The following is a 5,410-nucleotide window of genomic DNA, read 5'->3' as shown; positions in this document are numbered from 1 at the left end:
ACAAGGGTAGCAGCAGAGGGACTGAAGTAGTCAGGAATGATAGCGCCTAGACGCTTCAAACTTGAGGTAGCCGGAGAGGCAGCTTTCATAGGAGAGACTCTGGGCGCATATTGCTCTCCACTTGCTAGATTAGCACGAAATGACACAGAACCACTTGCTGAGGATGCAATATGCACCACCTGGCCAGTACTCTCAGAGAGAAGTTGAGACAAAGTAGCACTTGGCACTCCCTTTCCAGCTGCTTCATCCCAAGGTGTGTGAGGTACAGAGTCTGGCTCAGATGCAAACTTACTATCGTGACGTTCATTAGTGCCCAATTCCATGGGAAATGAAACAATGTGACAACCCCTCTCAACGTGTGGCAATTTATCATCCTTCAAAAGTTCAGTAGCCTTGGCATCTTCGCATACAGCAAAGAAGCCACCATCTGAGTTATGAGTTACATCAACATCTGACAGCTCTAGAGTCTGTGCTTTCCCTTTCTCCTCCTCCTTGTAAGAAGATAAGGAAGCATCTGCAACTGGGGCTTCCACAGGAATGCATTCCCCATCGCTGGTGTCCATGACGCTCCTTGCAGATGCATGAGCCTCTTCATCAGAAATTCTTGTAGGAGTTCCTGGGACATCTTCGTCAGAACTCTTCACTGCTTCGGCCTTCAGTTTTGCAATCCCTGGCCCAGCACTAGGTCCAATGCCAGACCCTTTGCGCAAAAAGGGCTTCATTTCCTGAATAGGAGCAACATAACTTTGCCTTATCTTGCTCATGATAGGAGCCTCCACTTTTATGTCAGTTTCAGTGCTCAAGAGGGAGAGGGAGACCTCCCCTTCAGGCATAGGAGATGGATCTGTTAATTCACCTGTCACAAAACTCTGCATGGTTTGCCTTGGTCGGGTCTTCTTCTCTACCCTTGAACTTCTTTTGGGTACACTGCCATTTGGTCCTGATTGTAAAGCCTTGCTTGCTCCTGGATGCTGAGCAGGAATCCCAACATCCTTGGAAAGCACTATCGCAGATCCCGACAACTTCCCTGGAGATGGTTTCATGTTTTCATTCTTCGGGCCTGAAAAGCAAGGAACCAAGGAGGAAAGAGAGTTCTCAGGGGCATTTGAGGAACTAGGGGTCCTATGGACCAATGGCTTACCCCAGAGTTCCTCAAGGAGTGGTTTTAGGGGAGATGGAAACTATTCGTCTGGAGCTCCCAGGAGTGCTTGAGTTCTTTTGAGATGCATACACCGCCTTCTTTGCCCTATGAGCTTTTGGTGTCAATGCCTGCTCTTTCACCACTCGGGGTGTTAAGGGAGGAGAGGGAGGACTACTATCAGACCTCGAGTAATCCTTTGTCAACAATGGTTGAAGATTGCCATGCCCAACCATTCCATCCTCTTGCCAACAGATGTCAAATATTCATAACACATTAGAATCTATGGACAAAATCTCATGCCAAAACAAATTCAGCCAGATCTTTACCTGGAGTCTTTGCATATCCCTCAAGTTGGCCTAAAGGGCAAGCAGCTTGGCAGCACGAGCCTTGGCATGAGCTTTCTCATTGAGCTTGGCTGTTTGGGCATCCATCTCCGCTTTTCTACGCTCTAGAGTTTCCTCCATCAGTCTTAGTTTGGCTCATCTAGAGTATAGCTCTTAGCCTTTTCTTCACCATCGCTGCTGCTACTGGTGTCCATAACATGGTGTCTCTCTTTACTCTGGCGTTCAGAAAAGTAATTGATACTGCGAATCACGACCGACCTGGCCCGCCGGCTCCCAAATCGACCAACTTGAACCTTTTTTAAAGGAGAGGCAGACCACCTTCTAGGAGAAGCTCTTTGTGAAAGACCTTTGCTTGGGTACCCTTGCGGCGGTCTCATTGGGCTTACTGCTGCAAGGTCATCAGGAAGTGGCATTGGGCTTGTACATTGTGAAACTACAGCTTCATTTATAGCAGAACAACCCCCTCTTGTATCACAGTTATCATACACTTGTGAGGGACTCCAAGATACTCCTCCATCAGCCTCTTTGGTTGGATTTGGCAGCTTACTCTGTAACTTCGGCAAGCCATGCAGGACTGCCAATCTGTCAGACGCCCTCTCCTCTCGTGCGGTGAGCTCATAGAACCAATTGCAGGCTACACTGCAAGAAAAAATAGGAAAAAAGCAGCTGTAAACTTGGGCTGATTCAAATAGCTGCTCTCACTAGACACTCCTTGTTCCAGTTCATCAAGGCTGGCCACTTACATAATGCATCTGTTATGATTACTAGCTCATTCGGTTCTTCATAGTTTGTGATAAACTCCTGCACAGAAAGGTTGCTCCGCCTGTCAATGTTGTCCACTGAAAGCCACTCCTGTTTCATACTCAGGCTGCTGCACAGCCAGCCCAGCTCTGAAAAAAAACCAACCACCTGCTCTTGTGTTACAAAAGGAGACCTTGATAGTGATATAAAATTTCACAGTGACTTGCAAACAACTGCTAGATCACATAGGGGTCGAATCTTCCAGTGAATTCGCCAGATTTCTTGCTTCAACTAGCTGAACATAGAGATGGCCCATATAGCTTGCTTCCGGATCACTGTCAAAAATACTTTTTAGAGATGACTCAACACAAAAATTAGTTACTGACATGCTAAATCAACAATTGAACAAAACAACTGATAGGAACCTTCACCATGTTGTCCTCTTAGATATTCTTGCATACTGGAGAGAAGCATTTGACAGATATTAGCCTATACAACTCACTTAAGAAGGAGGGTAATTCATTTATACCTGTAATCACCTGGAAAGACTGGTATAACTGCCCGACTTGGCCAAACCAAAAGGTCCTTGAGAGCTGCTAGCAAAATATTATGTACATGCCCATTAATTCAACCGTCGAAGGCCTTAATCGTTAAAGGCCTTAATACATGCTGCTACGAACCTGTACTGCAAATATCAATAACACAATCAATTGCTACGTGAAACTAATCTGAATTTGGGCTACTATAAAACTAGAGTACTATACAAGATAAACCCCGTTCTTCCAAGAGACAATGGTTGGAATTTACCTGCTCTCCCAAAAAACATATAGTGGATGTCATTCAGCTCATGTCATTCCACAAAAAAACACTTCAATCCCACAAAAAACACTTGAGTCCCACAAAAATTCAGCTTATGTCATTCCAACTCCTTCCCAAAAAACACTTCAGTCCCACAAAAATCCAACTCATGTCATTCCAACTCCTCCCCACTTTGCAAGGTGGAGGATTCGTTGCCTGCAATCATATGAAAATGGAAAGAATAAGGTCACCTGTGTTATAACATGACTAAAACACAAATTACAACCAAATGGTTCCATACTTACATGATTTAAATAAACATCTAACCAGCAGACTTCAAGAAATTGTTAAAGATTCGATAATCATTTTGATCAAGAACATATCTATCAGTAGCCTCATTGTATGTTAAATGTGCCAATGCAATAATTGACTCAATATCAACCATGTTTAAGTCTGTCACATCATAAGAGTATGTATGGTGTCCTTTCACCTTCTGATACCAACCAAGCTGAACCTCCATCCCTTGTGGTCGATCTACCAAGTCAAGACCTCGCTTGTAATCTACATACCTGCCACCTACCTTCTTTCGCATCTTTTGGACTCTTCCAAGATACCATGTACTATGAAGAGTTTGCATCTTCTTCAATTTTGTGGCTTTTCCATTTCTCTTGAAATTTGTGTCTTTGTTTCCACATGTGTCATCGTAGAAATAAACAGCACAATCTGACCCTATTCCAAAGAAATTTCCATTGGTTGTTGATGCTAATTTTCCTTCATTGCTGAAATACACTCCTTGTCTTACCCTTGTCAACCTATCTTTTGATAGTGTTGAGTTTCCATTGAGTTGACTCACCAAAGTAGACTTGAAGATGAATTTCTTGTCAACCTCCACCACGGGCGAGATAGTCTTGTTTTCATCCTCAATGCTTGCCTCATCTAGAATCCCATCCACCTCATGTCGAATCTCACTCAGAGCAATGACCTCGTCATCTCCGTCGCTGCCTTCAATGGGCCTATCTTCACCGCAAGGCTCCACAAAGTCATCGTGCTCATCGGCGTCACCCATTTCAGCATCTATCTTTGACCACATTGATTGTGTATCTATCCAAGGCTCTGTCCACCATTCAACTCCTTCGATTGTGCTAGGTTTGATCCCCAATGACTCACAAAGATCTTGTGCCCGCTTCAATCCCTCTTTCAATGCATCTATCAACTTTTCATCAGAGGAAACGCTCTCGTAATTCCCAAGATCTGCTTCCAAAATGCCTTCATGCTTGTTCAAATCCTTCCATATGTGTTCTTGTTTCTTATGTGCCCTTGAAAAAGTCACCCCATTTGATTTACATTCATGCACGGTAATCTTGTTCAAGCTTCCAACACAATGCAAAACATCTCCAAAATCAAATGCTCTTTCTTGCCCAACCATACCTCCAATCTTGCTGAAATAAATTTCTGCTGCATCCGATCCTGTGAGATGTAAAGGACACTTGAGATTTGGGAAGAAATCCCGAAACATCTTTATAAGTAGAACCACAAAATGACAAGAAAGCTGGGTATCTGTGTAAGCCTCTTTGCTAATGAAGTTTTTCTTAAGAGTGTATGTAGAATGATGATGAATCCATAATCTCCACAACTTGAAGAAGAAGACCACTTTACTAGCAAGCACCACACGCTCTCTCAAGTCTAAATGTGGAGACAAAAAAATGTCTATATAATCAGCAACAACTTGCAAATATGCCCCAGTCCCTTGCATGCTCCTCTCTTTTTTTTGCATTTCTATCATACATTTTTGAACTTGTCTAGAGACAATCACTTGGGCTGCTCTCCAATTTTGCCGATCGTTTCGTTGTATATCTTCTTCTCGTAACTTGTGTTGATCGATAGAGAAATGATTATAGACCAAAGCAACATGATTGAGTGTAATCCAAACTTGTCCAATCGCTAGTTGTCGAATAGGACTATCAAGAGGGTTCACAAGCTTCTTTCCACAATGCACAAAATCTTGATCATGTAGTCCATACACATTGTCTCCTATGATTCTGCCTTTGAGTTTCCATCCATCCCATTTGATACCAAACTTTCTATCACTTTTTCCTAAATAGTCTTCAAGCATAAGCTTGCGACGTCTACTATCACCATCTGAAGCATGTCCAATTATTGGCCCTAGGCAATCCTTCCATTTTGCATTCCACATTTGCTCCACAAGACTCCATTGAGCTTTGATGAAATCGCTATCAAAGCGATTACAAGTGCAATGCACAACAAGAGCTAACCGTGGAAGACTCTCATGAAGCGGGTTGACAATGAGCAGTCTTGCATAATGTCCCACTACGTGATTTTGGAAGGCATCCACTATTGTCTCATATCCTTGTGCTCCATCTCCAAC

At 43.3% G+C, this 5,410-nt stretch overlaps 1 pseudogene; it reads right to left on the bottom strand.

Annotated features, from left to right (window-relative positions):
• Positions 1-1,610: 1,610 nt before the first annotated feature.
• Positions 1,611-5,172, bottom strand: LOC148021968 (uncharacterized; annotated as a pseudogene).
• Between the last annotated feature and the right edge of the window lie 238 nt (positions 5,173-5,410).

This window comes from Lygodium microphyllum, chromosome 17 (assembly GCF_053477565.2).
Source record: "Lygodium microphyllum isolate KBCC chromosome 17, Lygodium_microphyllum_v1.1.10, whole genome shotgun sequence".
Classification (NCBI taxonomy): domain Eukaryota; kingdom Viridiplantae; phylum Streptophyta; class Polypodiopsida; order Schizaeales; family Lygodiaceae; genus Lygodium; species Lygodium microphyllum.
The sequence above is the reverse complement of the archived record's forward strand: the minus strand, read 5'-3'. Positions and strand labels throughout refer to the sequence as shown.